Source organism: Papaver somniferum, unplaced genomic scaffold, assembly GCF_003573695.1.
Source record: "Papaver somniferum cultivar HN1 unplaced genomic scaffold, ASM357369v1 unplaced-scaffold_132, whole genome shotgun sequence".
Lineage (NCBI taxonomy): Eukaryota > Viridiplantae > Streptophyta > Magnoliopsida > Ranunculales > Papaveraceae > Papaver > Papaver somniferum.
The window spans coordinates 22,668,638-22,687,756 of record NW_020622381.1 but is presented as its reverse complement, the minus strand read 5'-3'; positions in this window follow the sequence as shown (position 1 = coordinate 22,687,756).

The window sequence follows — 19,119 nt, the reverse complement described above, 5'->3', positions numbered from 1 at the left end:
TTATTTGTATGTGTATTCTAGATTACAAATTTATAATTGATGTCAATGGTTACTCATATTATTTAATGTTGGTTTAAGTGTCTATTGCCTTTTTATCTACAACATAACAAAAACATTTGTTGTTCCATGTTTTCCTTAATCCTTCTTACAGCTTTGGTGGATATTCATACAAATATGAGCATGCTATGAAGCTTGGATTGAGAAATAGCCTATTTCAGCTGTTACGTTGGGATGGTTTATAGATAGTGTCAGAGTGAATGGTGAGTGCATTGTTACTAATATCCACCTAATTTCATTTCACTTCAATTATTCCTTCCTAGCTTTGTGGAGGGCATACATGCGATATTGATGTTCGTTTAACAATAAAAGAGTGTATTATTGCAGCTAGGTTTAGTGAATCACTTTACGCTGTTAAGAATGTGGTGGAAAATGTTGCGCAATTAGACTTCAATCGATTAGTTGGATCCAATGGAAGTGAGAAATCATGTCTCCGTGTTGGGTGCATGAAGAAGTTACCAAACAATCCAAAATAAGCGAGCAACCCCAACTAGAAGTTATTAGGAGTAAAGAATCAGTATTTGCTGGACAATTCATGTATCTTGATTCAGAACTTTCAGCTGAGATGAAATGTAAAGTAAAGTAATAGACCCCAATCCCATTAAGCAAATTTCGGAGTTGAAATTTGAAGTTGTGTTCTCTCAGTATCGTATTTATTTTAATTTTAATTAATTGGGTACGTTGATGCATCAACTAGTGAAGGTGCTAAGTTTGTAGATCACTAGTTTGTTGGATGTGTAGCAACACATATAGTTTGCGAAGGACCTTAAGTCCAGAGATATTTGGGCCATACTAATAATTTAGTCACTGTAAGTTGTATCCTGCTCTAGTAGAAGTTACTCTAATTTTATTTTGTTGCGGATTGATATCGGAATGTTTCAACCATTGTGGATCCTATAAACAACCAGGAAAAATCATTGCAGAGACTCGTTCAGTTGTCCACTGACCTAGCTAAGCAAGTAACAGTTGTTTGCTTATCAAATTTCCAATCTTGTTAAAATGTTTATGATCTACTTATTACTTGTTAGAAATTGATGGATAGGTTGGTTTTATAGTCCACTAACCTGCTTCAATATTTTTTCTCTGTTGTGCGCCAGAGGTGGATATATGAATGTGAAAGAAGATGTGGCATGTGATGAAGGTGCAACTAAGTTACAGGATCCAAGTTCTTTGAGGACAATGAAACCATTGGCAAAAGATGATGCACCTGATGGTATGTCTTAAAATAGTGTTTTTGTGTTGTAACATTTTCATTGGGTTTTTTAAACTTGGTTTCATATCGTGGAAGTTACTTCTGATGGTTAGTAGTTAGATAATCCCTTACATATGTTCTTTTATCAACAACTAAGGTACATTATCGTTGGCTACAGGCGCAAAATAAACGAAGCAGGCATTGGTAGAGCTCATATAGTGGCGATGACTAATGATGGAGCTTTGGCTAGAATAAGCATGGACAATGTGGAACAGGTTCAGTAGGAATGGTAAGTGCAAGTTTAAGTAGTGACTGAGTTTTACATCTAAAATGTTAACTTTATTGTAAGTATTACGAAAAAGGTTTACTTCATACACCAAAATTAAGGATGACTTTATTATATGGGGAACACTCCTGGAATCGACCATATTGCAGGTTTACTGTAGTTGTACTTTACTTGATTCTCAGGCAGTCGTAACTATCATTGAACACTTCTTGCAATCTTTCTGTTTAAATTGATTCCATGTTTCTCAGGCAGTGACGTGTCTGCTGTTTCTTTCAAGTTATTCTTTAATGTTAATTCTCTCCCCTGCAGGGACTGCTTAACCCCAGGCTAAAAGTCATGCACCAAAGAAAACTGGTGCTAAAGCTTCATACATAAAAGGAAGAAGTCTAAAAATTCGTCAGAGTCAGCTGACCCAAGGCTAAAGGTCCTGCGCCAAAGAAAGATGGTGCAGAAGGGTGAGTTGGCTTAATCTACCAGACGAACAGCCAATCAGTGGTCGCCTAACTGTAGCAGTGGAGGACTTGATAAGAGTGAAAAGGCTTGTGCAGTCTCTAAAGTGAATCAGGTTACTTGATCAGCACTCACCTTTTTCTAATAATAACTTCTGATGTTTCAGATTTCTAGTCATCTATTGGTGTTGTTATTGAACTTATAGGACTTGTATTGGTGTCAATTCAACTTTCAAATATTTTTGTATCATTCTTGAACAGAATTTATGAATAGAATGAACATTTAATGGAATGCAGTTTTCTCTATAAAATTTAAATTTGAATACAGTAAATAATTCTCAAAGAGTTGACCGGGTCAAAATCTGGTTTTCACCAGGTCAAAACCACTTTTTTTTTAATGTTGCAAAAAAAAATCGTAACTGCAGCAAACAGTTGCGATCATCTAATTTCGCAACTACACTTCCACCAAGTGTATTTGTAACACCTTAGTCTATGGTGTATATCCTTTATTAAGGATTTGTAACCTTGCAGGTAGGTTTGAAGCTGGTATGTGTGATCTCATCACCTTATAGCGACATCAGTGTACATTCTGAAATTCGATTATTCTTTGTCACTTCACATTTATATTTATGGAGTACAAGAATCAATATGAGACACATTTGGGAACACATCACGACAATTCATGTCGTTCCCTTAGAAAATACTTTTTCTTATCTCCCCATAATGACGGGAAGAATGTCTCATTAAAGTGATAACCCGCAAATCTAGCGGTAAGAGATCTCCTTCCAAAAGGTTTAAAACGCGGATAATTGTTGGGAACTCATTTCCAACATAACTACTTAACAGTTTTGAAAACCCATCATAATACGATGTGGAGTCGTAATGGCATATATATAGTGCAACCAAAAATGCGCAAGAACACGAATGTCAGGCTTAAATCCAGTTACCAACTGGTACGCAGAAAAGGATGACTAATATTGGGTTCTAAAATGAACTAAGTAAAGATGCATTAGTATTGCATATTCCCCAAGCAGTTAAAGGTAGGTTTGTACGCGTAACCTATTCTTTAGACACCATCTGTGACCTTTGATGGTAGCCTCCGCGAGACCATTGGGTATAAGATGCTCTATATTGATCCTATTAAATATGCAATATTCATCAATTCCTTGTGATGTAAATTATCTAGCATTAACAAGGGTGGTGAGACTTTGCACTTTGCATTGTGTAATATGTGCTAGGAGTTTTTACAAAAATTAAATGCATCGTTTGTTGTCAGTAATAATTGATTCAACACGTCGAATCATCCACCAGATCCATCAATTACTTGAATGGTCCGCATTCTGCATGGATATATGTTCACTAACAACACTTTATTTCTTTGAAGAATGAGTTATTTTCCATTTGCATCTAAGTAAAACAGGATGGTCTCAATCATGTTTTACTAAAGAAAGACTTTGTAAGATGAGTGACGTGCTTTCTTACTTTAAAGCATAATGGGGAGAGGCAGTCAAATCTAGTAACTTTAGAAATCACTGATTGTGATAGATATCGTAACTTCGCATTCTACTAGTTCATTGTATTGTAAACTCATATGAAGTGATGCCCGTGTTAGTACTTTCAAAACGGAAAATCGTGTCACAACCAATGTGCCTTATGGTTATGTCAAAGTCTTTATGAATCAATCACAATCAATTCATTGCTGGGGTTAAAATGGATTCAGTAATTCAGGTCCAGTGATTTGCATTTCACTAAATTGACACATTAATTTTCTAAGAATATGCTTCCTTCCACATTTAATAGAAATAGTTGATAGATGCAATCAAATCCATTCTTAGTTTTCAAAAAGGAAGGTAATAGTTCACATATGAACACCCTTCGCACTTGATAAGATGTGATTATACTTTAGTACATACTGAGTTTAGACATTGTGTCTTGAGAGATACAATAAGTGATTTGGTCTTATTATGTAACAAAAGTCGGATTCAACTCAATTACTTTATAATGAATATATGTTACATTTCATCCAGATATATCCCAAGTGCTTTAGAGAATTTATGTTTCGTGGGAATGATGTACTTTCCACTCCGTAAGCGCAAACATTTGATCTAGTTCAATTAAATAGTCAATTGGCTAGACAAAGTTCTTGTTTCCATTAAAGTTGATGTGAAAATTGGTTGCTACTATGTTACACACATTACATCGTATATACCAACACCTATAACCAGGTGCATTTCCAACTCTTTCATTTATGATGGAAGCTAGAACTACATTTTAGCTTCATCCCATGATATATATATGTCCCTTTTCGCATGCTTTATATGAGTTATTACATATAACCCTTATTACTTCGGGGTTCTTTCCATTTTCAATTTTGCAACATTTAGCTTAATTTGAGAAATTTCTTTATCTCAATAGGCCAAGAGAATCTCAGTACACATGTCAACCAATTACTTTAGGTTACATAGATTACTAAGATGGTTCTCTTGTTGTCATATTTCAACATATATTGGTTCGTTAGTATCATGGACGAAGTAGAGAAATGAAAATTTTCTGACTCCTATATCATCTTCTGTGAGTTCTTCCACAAAATTTGGAATACATGTGATTTTATTTGAAATGTATTTTGAAAATACCGACTCTTAATAGTCAAGCCAGTGAATTGCATCCCACGGTACATTTCAAATTTGGGAAGAAAATATCAAGTACACAATAATGGTGCTCAAGTACTTCTAAACCCCAAATAAATACATTGGAATTGAGTTGGTACAACCAATTAAACAAAAGACATTATTCAACTATAATATAACCAATATCATATTCAAGAGAATAAAATAACACCAAGCCAAAAAATTCTTAATGATCGATAACAATAATCATAATTTAAGTTGACCGTGTATATGGTATGGACCTATATTAAGACAAAGATAGAAACAAAACTATGTCTGTTCTAAGAAGAAAAAAAAGGTAAGCCCAATAATTATTCACTGTACTGTTATGTTATATACCTTAAAGGTTTTGCTTCCAGCCATATACATAGCCAGACCCGGATCAGCCTTCATCACGCACGCCCAGTAACCATATTCAAAACAGGGCAGGATGGCATGGGCGGAAACGGGACAGGAAGGTTAAACCGAACCAGCTGAACCGGATTGGAACAGACCGGATCAGCTGGACCGGATTGGAATGGAACGGACCGATCAGTGATTCCCAGAACTGAAGACGAACAAATCTTTCTGAAGGAGAAGACGACAAGACTTCTTTCCTCCTCTAAAACTAGATCCAAATCCAAGATTAAAAACGACAAAGATTGACCAACGTAATTCCTCATGGGGTACACACACAGTACGAAAGACAATAACGACAACCAATATCACTCCCAAGGACGAGTAAATAAAAATAACTCCTGATTGGTATGCATACATAGTTACGGAAATAATAACAATCAATCAAAATAATTCCTGATTTACAAACGAGATTAATCAAAATAATTCCTAATTCCTGAGATCAAATCAATTTTTCGCCGCAGATTTAATATACCCAATGTGATGAAAAGAAAAAAATATTAGGAGAAAATAAATCAACTTATCTTATTTGGTTTCAGCCTTGATGGAGATCATCCATGTCGAAAAAGAAAAAAATGAGTCGATCCGATATAGCTCTGCGGTACAAGTTCGTGCATGATAACGTGTTTCAGTAAAATAATTAGGTAAAAGAAAGAGGCGGAGAAAGAGAAGGATTCCATTGATAAGAATTTTATATGTTACATGGATATAATACATGTATATACATGGAGCTGGGAAAACCAAAAGACATCTGTTTTTGGACCGCACATCTAATGTAAGCCCTACAACAAATAATGACAATTTGGTATTTACGGGGGGAATTAAAGGTTGATATTCAGAATAATTTATTGGAATTGATAAAATCTAGTAGGTACAAGCACTGTTCTACTTAAGATTTTGTTTGGGGGATGTTAAACGTATTAGTAGATCAAAGTTTGGCATTAGCTGGTTGTTCATGTGACTTTAGCTGAAAAAAATGAACTGTTGTTTTAGTAAGTGAATGTCCAGTGCATTTCTTATCAATGTTCATTTTGTAATACGGTTCATGTCTTTACGATCCTAATGATAATTTATCTTGGTTGTGTGGTACTTATATTATTATTATTGGCCAAGAATTAAATTGAATATATATACCTATTCGGATCACGAAACAAACATATTTTTCCATGATGTATCTACGAATATATATATCATACAAATCTGAAAGTCAATATATTGCTATGTAGTTGCAGGAAATCCTACACTACACCCCTCATGTGATTTCATTAATATTCAACTCATTTTAGATTAACAATCTTAATTTTATTGATGAATCTTTGAACAATATTACAAGAAAAGATAAAGGAATCAACAATAACCACTGCTCTAGATTTTCTCTCTCCTATTTACTTGCTTCTCACCCAGAAAAAGATCTCTCCCTTTCCTTTACAACTGAACGACTATTTATAGGGAAGTACATAGTGGATGACAGCTAATATGTCCTTTATTTTCGGATATGGCTTGCGACATTCTCGCAACCTTACAAATGTTAATCTCGCAAACTCTCTAATTTTCGCAGGACCATCATATTTTTCTCATGATTTTAGCTGACGTCGTTTATTATGTCATTTCTGAAATTGTTCTGTGACGCTGTTGTGTTCTGTTGTTGATAATTTCGCTGAGACATTATTGCTGCGAGATTCTGATCCTACATCTTACCTCTTCTCATATCTTCTCTGCGAAGTAGAGAACGATGTGAGAAATGCCGCAACTGTTCATTTCTTCATATTCTGCATTTATCACACGTATCCTTTCTTCCGTCTATTTCTTGACATGTCTTCTGTAACTGCTGCTTTTTAACCGCTCACGTCTTTTCGTATTAATGGTGTTTATTTCTTCGAGTAGAAAATCCTCTCTATATATATTCTTATTACTCTTCTTTCCATTTTCTTTTTACTTTCTCTTCTCTTTTTATTCTCTCATCTCTGCAACTCTATTATTCTTCCGTAAATTCTGCCATTGCAACTTTTCTTCTTTCTTCTTCTTTTACTATTTTTATTTTCTTCTTCATCTCCATACTGTTCCCTCTGAAGATCTTTACTGTTTGTAACTTTCTTAATTTTGACGAATTAATCTTCTTGCTGGTGTTTTCCATGGATTCGTCGAGGTTAGTTTTATTTTTTCTTTCTTATGGGTTTTGCTGAAATTGATCTTGTTTACTACTTTATTTAATGATGTTTGTTATGTGATTCCCATACTGTTTTTATTTCAGCAAAAACGCCTCCAACACCAAATTTACGGTTCAGAACCCTAATATTCCCAAACCGCAACATAAGATTGTTGTACACAAAAGAAAATCTGCGAATCAGAAGGTAGTAAGAAACATTATTCTTTTCTAATAACAATATTGTTGCCTCTGTTTCTTATCTGGATTGTAATTCGCAGGGTGATAAGGATGTCAATAAACCTCTCAAGAAATCTCGCCACCTTAAAACCGTTGAAACCTCTATTCCATTCCACTTACTTATATCTTCTAAAACCCCTGCGACATCTTCGCAAGTTAAACCATTATCTCCAATTCGCGAAAAAGCTGCCTCAGATTTCATTTCTTCAACTGACCTTTCAATGATTGAAACCCCCTTATTGATCCTTCTGTGAATGAAACTTCTTCTCTCCTATTGATAATGTTTCTCAACCTTCTATCATTGCCAGTTCTCTACCTGAGCCTCTTCCTTTTCGAAAGAAACCGTGGAAGGAATAGATATTGCTTTCAAAGTTTTGTCTGAAGTCCTGGATGATGGCAAGAAGTCTCCCATTGATCCTGTCAAGTCTGGTTTTGCGAAATTCTGAGTAAGTATTTCGGTTCTGACAGAGCTGCTTCGCAAACAGCTTTGGAAAAAGAGTGTAATGCTCTTCGTCTCGAAAATCAAAAGCTTCAGAATGTTTGCTGGATCGTGACAATCTTCGCAAGAAGAATGATGAACTGAGAGGTATGATTTCCTTATCTGTGTCTTCAATTTCCTTTCTAATGATTTTATCCTTCCCATATTTAATTATCCTTGAAATCCCTCTTTCGCATGTTAAGCCTTAAACCAGAAACGAATAATGGAGAGATATCAATTTGAATCTGCTGTTGAAGAAGCCCGTGTTGATAAAGAATTTTGATGGATCAATATAACCAATTAGATAACCTCTATTCATACTCTGTTGATCATAAATAATCTTACCAATGAAAATACCCAATTAGTTCAAGGCAAGATTTATTAAGTAATGAAATATCTCGCCTCTCTTATTCTTTAACTAAAGCTAATTTAGGGATGGAAACTTTATCAGATGAGAATAAAACTCTATCTCAAGAGAAGCGAATTTGTTTAAAAGATGGCGATATCTTCGCAACAACTTAGCATCTTCAGAAAGTATGTGATGACCAAGAGCAATCTCTTCGCTCTTTGAGAAATGAACTTAAAGAAGTAACAGAGTCATCTATCGCTGAAAGAGATACACTCATTCAAGGTAGAATAGCTTTAAGTGTAAAGGCGAATCAACTTAAAGAACAATATTCCAAATTAGAAGAATCTTATTCTTCTCTTGCGAAGAAAAATGCCTTTCTTATTTCTAAGAGAAAAATCTTCAGTCTCGACTTAAAGGTTTAGTTGGAGATAAATTTGATGATGCGATGGACCGTTGGGAGAATAGTTGTCTGACCTTGATTCAACACCTTATTTCGCAAAAGGAAGGTAGTCATAATAGTTTGACTGCCTTAACTATCTTTTCTTTGTCATATCTTTTTGAGTTCTTCATCTTATGAAATTTTGTATTCTACCTTTCGCAGAGTCTGAGAAAATCTTCATTCCTCCATTTCTGTTTTGGAGGCTAAATATGCCAAAATTCGCAAAGAAAATGCATTACTCGTCTCTGTCCTTACTGGTTCTCGCGACCGAGCAGAAAGAAGACTTGATTATCTTGCTTACTTTAAGGATATTCAAGATAGGAATCATCAGAGAGCACTTCTTCGTCAAGTTCATCTCCGGGCTGAAGTCCTTGTAAATGATATTTTATTGTCTAAATCTCTTCCTCCTACATCAATCGAACCTTTGGAAGTAGATGATGATGAAGTTCCTCGTCCTGCTGAGTGATTATGATTATGAAAGTGGTGCAGAGGATAGTCTTTGGAAGATGGAGAAGAGATTCCTTCTAAGGAAGCAACTGCTGGTGTTAATCAAATGAAAATGAAAAGAAATCTCTTCTGAAGAAGTAATTGCTGGCGATAATCAAGGTGCTAATCAAGGCGAAGATCAGAATCGAAATGAAGGAGAGGTTGGCGATAATGAGAACATTGGCGAAGAACGTCTATTATCTCCTTCTACTGGAATTAATACTGAAGCATGAGCTTCTTATCTAGTTCTATCTTCTTGAATTGTCTATCTTTATTATTTTGCGAATAATATTCTTCAACCAACTTTGGAATCAATTTTCCTTTTAGTATTTTGCTGGTGAGAAAGATAACTCTCTTGTTTATTGATTCCCATACTTGCCTCTCATTATCTTTCTTGCGAAAATGATCTGTTATGAATACTTATAAATATTTTGTTTTGTCATGTGGTCTTATTTTGCCTTCCTAATTAAAGGTCTTATTATGCCACCTCTTGTCATTGCGACAAAATCGCAGGACGTCCTTGCACTTTCATGCAAAAACCCATTGATCTTGCCTTAACTTTTTCTTTTGTATTATGGCCTCTTCAGGAATGTTGCGACAATATGACAGGCCTAAATATTCTTGCGAAAATAAAGCCCCATGACATTGCCGTCTTGCGACGAAATCGCAGGACGTCTTCGCACTTTCATGCGAAAACCCATTGATCTCGTCTTATCTTTTTCTTTTGTATTATTGCCTCTTCAGGATTGTTGCACAAATATGACAAGCCTTAATACCCTTGCGAGTAAAAAGCCTCATGACATTTGCGTCTTAAGACACTTATCAGCTCCCTAATGGAGGGTGCCGCCCTTATCTTCCCCTGGTTGCCCCTTCAAGGAGGCGTACTTCTACCATACAAGGTTAGCTCCTCCCATCCAGTTTTAACAACAACCAGTTGTTTTCGCAGCCTCTTATCCCTTTTACCTATAGGGCTTATGGTTACGAGACTGCACCCTAAATGGGGTTTTCTTCGGGCCGAGTGCAGTATAAGCCAAGACTTGTCAAGAATGGCAAGGTACGCTTCAAACCCCCCTGGCACTCTTGACTCAACCGTGTACCTCGGCGCCTTGATCAGATTCTGCACTCCTTGGGAGAGTCCTTATTACCTTAGTCGCCCAACCTAAATCATATGCTTAAGCTGAGAATCCAAGGTGCCTCTCCCGGATGGGCTTTATTGACCCCAAATCTCCATGACTCAGGTTCCGGTGGCGGTGTAGCCTTTCCCTGAGCCATGCAACAGGTACCCCCTTATATGACGTACTTTAGGTCTTACATTTGCCTCTTGCGAAATTTTATTCGCGAACTAGGGTGTACGCCATAAAGGTTCCCCCTTTTTTATGTCATTGTTCTATGATTATCTCTGCGAAAGTTTCGCACATCATGATCTTGTTTTGATATGAATAATCTCGCAATTATTCTTTCAGAATCCATAACTTCTCAAAGCTTCTTACGGATAATATTTTTAAGTACAACCTGTTCCATGGTCTGTCAAGTCTATGACCAACATCTCTACCTTCTGGATCCATTAATTTATAAGCTCTGTTCCAACTATCTCCTTAATGATGTAAGGTCCATCCCATTTTTTCGCTAATTTTCCACCATTTTCTCGCTGATATATTGGTGTCTCTCGCAAAAATCTCCTGGTTGGAATTCGCGTACTTTGACACGTTTATTATATTCTCGGGCTAATCTTCGCTGATAATTCTCCATATGTTGTAAAGCTCTTTCTCTTTTTCTTCTAATTCAAGTTTGTTTAAGATCAAACCCGCACTAAGATTTTTCTCCCAAGCTTCTCTCTTTGTTGTCGGAATAACAACTTCTGTTGGTAACACCGCTTCAACTCCGTATGTTAAACAAAAAGGTGACATTCCAGTAGCTTCTCTTCTAGTTGTATTATAAGCCCATACTGCATTATGTACTTGTTCGCACCATGCTCTATGATGTCCTTCCAATTTCTTCTTTAATATATCTGCAATTGTTTTGTTTGTTGCTTCTACCTGCCCATTAGCTTGTGGATACAAAGGAGTAGACTTTCCACATTTTATCTTAAATGCATTAAGTAACATTTCTATGTTCTGTCCTTCAAACTGTTTCCCATTATCAGATACCAACTGCGCAGGAATTCCGAATCTGCAAATGATATTTTCGAATATGAATGTAAAGATATCTTTGTCGCGAATATGTTGTACTGCCTTCACTTCTGTCCATTTTGTGAAATAATCTGTTGCGACTATTAAGTATCTTCTTTGTCCAGAACCTGGTAAAAATGGCCCCACAATATCTAAGCCCCACTTTCCAAAAGGCCACACACTGGTTGAAGATGACAATGGTGCTCCAGGTGCATGTATTTTCTTTCCATGCCGCTGACAATCTTCGCAACGTCTTGATATTTGTTTTGCATCTTCGTGCATGTATGGCCAGTAATAGCCTTGCATTTTTGCTCTATGTGCCAAAGATCTTCCCCCGCTATGATTGCCAGCATCCCCACTATGTAACATTTTTAGCACTTTTTCTCCTTCCTCTCGTGTCAAACATCTGAGTGATGGTCCATTAAAGGATTTTCGGTATAGCCCATCTCTTAATTCATAATTCGTTGCGGCTTTTTAACTTGTGTGCTTCCAATCTATTTCTTGGTGTTTCTCCTTTCGCCAAATATGCATGAAGTTCTGTTCTCCAATCTGCGATATTGTTCGTTTGTTCTTCTTCTTCACCGTCTATTATCATCACGTCACTTCTTCTTCTTTATTGATTGATGGTGACAGAAGTGTTTGTATTTTTATGCATCTCGCAGTTGGATCTGTCATCATGCTTGAGATGAAAGCAAAAGCGTCTGCGAGTCTGTTATCCTTCCTTGAAATGTGCCTCCATTTTATTTTTGGGATTTTCGCTGACAATTCTTCAACGAGCTTCTTGTATTTCTTCAAGGATGGTTCATTTGTAGTGTACTCTCCCTTTATTTGGCGAATAACTAGCTGCGAATCACTAGTGATCCTGGCATTTTCTAGTTTCATTTCTATTGCGAATTTTAAGGCATGTATCACAGCTTCATATTCCGTTTCGTTATTAGTGGATGCGAATTCCAATCTGAATGAAAAAGCCATCTTCACTCCTTCTGGCGAAATTAAAACAATTCCAACTCCATTGCCTTCTCCATTTGATGATCCATCTACCAATATCTCCCATCTATTTGGTTCTGTTAATAAGTCTTTTGGATCTCCGTGTTCTTCTTCTATATCCATCATTTCTTCTACCGCTTCATCTTCTTCTAAAGGAAATTCTGCCAAGAAATCTGCAACAACTTGTGATTTTGGTGAAGACAAAATTTCATATTTAATATCAAAGTGGCCTACTTGTGCATTCCATCTCTCCACTCTTCCTGATCTTTTTGAATTCTTCATCACTGATTCAATTGGTACTTTTGTTAATACCTTTATCTTGTGCGCTTGAAATATATGCGGAGCTTAAATGATGCATAAACTAATGCTAAGATTAGCTTCTCAATTTGAGTAATTCTTCTCGGCAGTATTAAAAGTTTTGTAATGTAATAGATGGGTTTCTCCACTCCTGCGTCTGCATTCGAATAACACGGCACTTAATGCATGCGACGTCGTCGCAAGATAGATCAATAATTCTTCTCCTGATTCTGCTTTTTGTAAAATAGTTGTATTCATAAGATGTTCTTTGATCCCTTGAAAAGCTTTTTCGCATTCATCAGTCCATTTGAATTTCGCACCCTTCTTGAGTATATCGAAAAAATATTTGCATTTGTCTGATGATCGCGAAATGAATCTCCCCAGCGAAGCTAAAAGTCCATTCAAACTTCTGTACATCTTTTATTGTTGCTGGTGTTGGCATGTCACGAACTGCTTGCATTTTTTTGGATCAACCTGTATTCCTTCCTTTGATACAATGTAGCCTAAAAATTTTCCCGATGCAACTCCAATAGTACACTTCTCAGGATTCATTTTAATGTTATACTGCCGCTTTTGTTCAAAAATATCCCTCAGGTCCTGTACATGGTCTTTGGATTCTTTACTCTTTACTAACATGTCTTCCACATATACTTCTAATGTTTTGTGTATCCATTTCGCGAACACCTTCTCTACCATTCTTTGGTATGTCGCTCCCGCATGTCGCAAACCAAATGGCATTTTCGTGTAACAATATAAACCTCTAGGGGCGAAGAAAGCAGTATGCTCTTGATCTTCTTCAGCGAGAGGGATCTGGTTATATCCTTTGTACCCATCTAAAGACGATACCCTATCATTTCCCGCTGCGGATTCCACCATTTGAGGAATATCTGGTAATGGAAAACTATCTTTAGGGCAAGCTTTGTTTAAATCAGTGAAATCTATGCAAATCCTTATTTCTTTGTTTTTCTTTGGGACAATGACCATATTCTCTATCCACTCTGAGTATTTAGCTTCTCTTATGATTCCTGCATCAAGCATTTTTTGTAGTTCTTCTTCTATTTGGGAATGGTAAGCTGTTGCGATTTTTCTTATTCTTTGTTTAAATGGTCTCACATTCTTGTTAATCTCCAACTTGTGACATGTAATTGATGGATCTATTCCTGGTATCTCATCCATGCTCCCTGCGAAGACGTCTTTATATTCTCGCAAAAAGTTAACAGTTCTTTCTTCTTCTTCTACATCCATCTTGGTTCCAATTCTCAATATTAGAGGTTCTTCTATAGTCCCAACATTTACTTCTTTTGTTGGTTCTGCGGCAGTGTAACTGGATTTGGATTCTCCCATTGGTGTTGGTTCTTTTATTGTTTTCACAGGTTCTTCTCCTTCTTCCGAAATTTCGCGGGGTATTCCCCTGCCTTCTTTTGACCTTATCATGTATACTATAAATTCTTCTTCTTTCTTTGCCTCCTTTTCCAACTTTATGCGAAATTGTTTCCTTTTTGCTTTTCCTTCATAATGCTTTACTTCAATTTGATGACATAGTTTCGCATTGTCAACATCTCCTCTAATTTCACCTATTCCATTTGGTGTGGGGAATTTAATACATTGATGCAACGTTGATACTACAGCTTTTATCGCATGTATCCATGGTCTTCCTAGCAACATATTATATGGCGATTCCATATCCACCATGCATAGTGTCACGTGTGTTTCGATCTCTCCTAGTGGAATTCGTACCACTATTTCTCATTTAGGTTTTGTTGTGCATTTTCCAAAGCCATGAACAAGATATGTTGAACTGGACATTTATTCATCTTTAAATCCCATTCCCCTGAATGCATGATAAAATATTATATCCACTGAACTTCCTGTATCGACTAAAGTTCTGTTCAATATCCATTCTTCCGTGGATTTTGTTGTTGTCCCCTTCCATTTTCGCGTAATAGGCATTGTAATAACCAATGGAGATGTGTGGTTCAAATTTTATTTTGGTATTTCTGCCTCCATGAATGTGATTTTTTGCTTTTCCCAATCTTTCCAGGTGATGACTTTTCTACCGCCATAACCTTCCTTCCTTCAAAATTTCGTTTATGTATTCTTCCTTTGCTGTTTTCATGGAATTCATTAACCATTGTTTTTGTTAGCATATTACACTTCATTCTTTTGTCATCTTCATTGACTCTAATCGTTTTTCTTTTAACTGGTTCACTGATTTATTTAATCACTTTCTTGATTTGAACAATCTCAACAACAATCTTCAACTTTCGATTTTCATCTTCCTGTTTCTAGCGCCATTATGTAGTTGCAGGAAATCCTACACTACACCCCTCATGTGATTTCATTAACATTCAACTCATTTTAGATTAACAATCTTAATTTTATTGATGAATCTTTGAACAATCTTACAAGAAAAGATAAAGGAATCAAGAATAACCATTGCTCTAGATTTTCTCTCTCCTATTTACTTGCTTCTCACCCAGAAAAAGATCTCTCCCTTTCCTTTACAACTGAACGACTATTTATAGGGAAGTACATAGTGGATGACAGTTAATTTGTCCTTTATTTTCGGATATGGCTTGCGACATTCTCGCAACCTTACAAATGTTAATCTCGCAAACTCTCTAATTTTCGCAGGACCATCATATTTTTCTCATGATTTTAGCTGACATCGTTTATTATGTCATTTCTAAAATTGTTCTGCGACGTTGTTGTGTTGTGTTGTTGATAATTTCGCTGAGACATTATTGCTGCGAGATTCTGATCCTACACGCTACTCCGCTACTTGTACGAATAAATGTAATACGGCTTTAGACATATAACGGTTTTCTCAGTTTGTAAGACTGATAACATTGTCTTGTATTCCGAATATAATAGTTATATATTTCTCTAAATCAATTCGAGACATTCCTGAATAAAAATCTCTAAATCAATTCGAACATTCCTGAATAAAAACAATTACACATATCATTGTTCCATATTATTTTCGAATGATAAACTTGAATCATGATTTGGTTCCGAACAATAAATTATTCTCCAACGAAATTTGATCAAGTATGAACAAATGTTCATTAAGTATAAACTAAAATTTAATTCTTAGAAACCTGTATTGGTTGTGTGGCACATATCTTTACCATCTTATTATCATTTTATAAACTGTATTAATAAAATGTTTAAGATCTATTAATTCTTAGGAAGAGGAACCATTTTTCTTGTTTTTTGTATGTTTAATACAGTTTAGTACCATTAACCACCTGATTAATTTTAAACTGGGTATCCGTTCTTCGGGCTAATGCGTGAGTATACATGATTGTTTTGAAAGGGTGAGGAAGGTTTTTTTATTACTAAATATTTTTTGAACCCTATGTGTAGAGAAAGCATTGCATCCCATATAGATACAATTTTGTTTTTATTCTGATTTGATATGTAGAAATTGGAAACGGTCACCTCATCGATCAGCATGAAACAAAATTTTTTAGTGATTATGTTGTACGTATGTGAAAAATGCCGAGATTTTAGGGACTAAAAGCCATGTTTATGTTCATCTGTCAAAATACTTGCTGCTTGTTTTCTTGCCTTTTTGTTTCATTAACGGGTTACAAGTTTTAGATATGCAATTTAAATAAATGGTTTTTTATATTGATTTAAAGAAATTTACTTAACAATTAGGATGGAAGAACTGTCTTAATTCTCTATATAGTCTGTCTGCTAAATAAAACTTCTTTGTTAGTTAACTGATTTTAGGATTCTGTATTAAAAAAGGTAGGGGGTGCTTAGAATTATTTTTACCAATTTATGAGTTTATAGCATTTATAAATCTATAATGAAAGGAAGTCGTTCGAAGTAACTTGATTTCCTAATGCCATTTGCAATTGTGACATTTTGTTATTAAATTGTTAATGTGTTCATAGTTGTACACATGCTGATTCTTAAAGTATACATGATTGTACACATGTTGATAGTTATTGTCCACATAGTTGTACACCTGTTGATCTATTGGCATTACGTTTTATTTTTTTTGAGAATTTATTCTTATGTCCCTGGAAATTATGGGTCTTACTTTTTTGGCCCCAGGGTTATTTAATAAAATTTAACTTTTAATCGCATATTAGTTGGGATTTTTACTCTTAATCCAGACTCCTCGATCCTGGTACTCGGAGATCCAAATTTCACATTTTTAAAACGAGTTAATCCTTTTCTAACGATTCAGTCCAAAACTGCATTTTTCGAATTGTGAAATTACCCTTTATATTAAAAATGGCACACTATTTTTTTCTATTTTCATTCATTCTTGTGTTCCTCTACTAGAAAATCTTTGAAGTCAACAACATATCGAGTTCTTCGCGGTTGAAATCAACCTCATGGATTTGATATGGTCTTTGGTAGGAATTAAGGTCTCATTTCTTATTTTTTCTTAATCAATTCATTCTTCTGTTGGTGATCAATATTGGTGTATCTTCAATGAGTTTTATGGTATTCTCAATTGTGTAGTCTTCTAAGATTTGGATTTTTTTCTACATTTCAGATTCTGATTTGATTACAAGCGATAAATGGTACTTCATCAAATGGCGACAAATTTGTCCTTCTCAGATCTGATTATGATGATTCTACAATATCGGTAACCTCTTTTAGGTTTTCAATTTCAATTTCCATTTTTCAATTCTTTCAAATCTCTCTTCCATAATCATTGCAAGAAACCTTTTATTCATCGATTAGATTGATCTACTTACTTTATCAATCAACTTCAATCTCAGTTCATCTTCATTTTTATTAATTTCATTTCATTTTCACCCGCAAAATTCAAATTCATCTCCATATTCAATTTTATTTAGTTATGCATCTGTTAATTGGTATTAGTTAGATGATTTCTCAGTTTGAAACCATTGTATTGTTAAAAAATGCGGAATTAGTTAAGCAAACAGTAAGTTAGGATATGAAATTATTCAATGTTAAGATTTTGATCTCTTGTGGAATTTTTCTTCATAACTACTGAAGGAGATGTGTATCTTCATAATTACCCACACGTGATAGTTTTTTTTATAAATCTAGTATGTCCAAGTCCTATAAGATAAAACCTCATAAGGAAAACTGGTTATGAAGATGATGAGGAATATGAGAACCAGTAAAAAAACCAAAATTTAATACGAGAACCATAATTATTTTTCTAATTACAATTAATAGTGATAATTTAGTATTTAAGGGGGGAGTTAGAGGTTGATATTCAGAAGAATTTATTGGAATTGGTAAAATCTAGAAGGTACAAGCGTTGTTTTATTGACGATTTTGTTTGTGGGCTGTTAAACGTAGTAGATCAAAGTTTGGCATTAGCTGGTTGTTTATGTGAACTTTAGATGAAGAGGTGAACTGTTGTTTTAGTATCTGAATGTACAGTGCATTGCTTATCAATGTTGATTTCGTAATACGGTTCATGTCTTTACGATCCTAATGATAATTTGCTTGGTTGTGTGGCACCTATCTTATTATAATTGACCAAGAATTAAATTGAATATACATACTATCTTGATCACGAAACAAACAGATTTTCCCATGGTGTATATACGAAAATAAATATATATCATATAAATATGAAAGTCGATATACTGATACTCCGCTACGTGTGTATATATATATCACACAAATCTGAAAGTCGATATACTGATACTCCGCTACGTGTACGAATACATGTAATACGGCTTCAGACATATAACAGTTTTTTCAGTTTGTAGGATTGATAACACTGCTTTGTATTCCGAATATAGTTGTTCTATATTTCTCTAAATTAATTCGAAAAATTCTTGAATAACAACAATGACACGTATCACTGTTTTAGGTTATTTTCGAATGATAAACTTGAATCATGATTTGGTTCCGAACAATAAATTGTTCTCCACCGAAATTTGATCAAGTATGAACAAATGTTCATTAGGTATAAACCAAAATTTAATTCTTAGTAAACTGTATTGGTTGTGTGGCACCTACCTTTACTATCCTATTATCATTTTATAAACTATATTAAGAAAATGTATAAGATCTATTAATTCTTAGGAAGAGGAACTGTTTTTCTTGTTTTTGTATGTTTATACAGTTTAGTAACCATTAACCACCTAATTAATTTTAAATTGGGTATCTGTTCTTCGGGATAATGCGTGAGTATACATGATTCTTTTGTAAAGGTGAGGAAGTTGTTTTCATTACTAAAGATTTTTAGAACCCTATGTGTAGAGAAAGCATTGCATCCTATATAGATACAAAAAAAATTATTCTGATTTGACATGTAGAAATTGGAAACGGTCACCTCATCGATCAGTATGAAACAAAAGTTTTTAGTGACCATGTTGCAGGTATGTGCAACACATTGTAGGAAAAGTACGCTTCCAAAATGCCGAGATTTTAGGGACTAAAATCCATGTTTGTGTTTCATTGACGGGTTACAAGTTTTAGATATGAAGTTTAAAGTGCTAGTTTTCTTATATTGGTTTGAAGAAATTT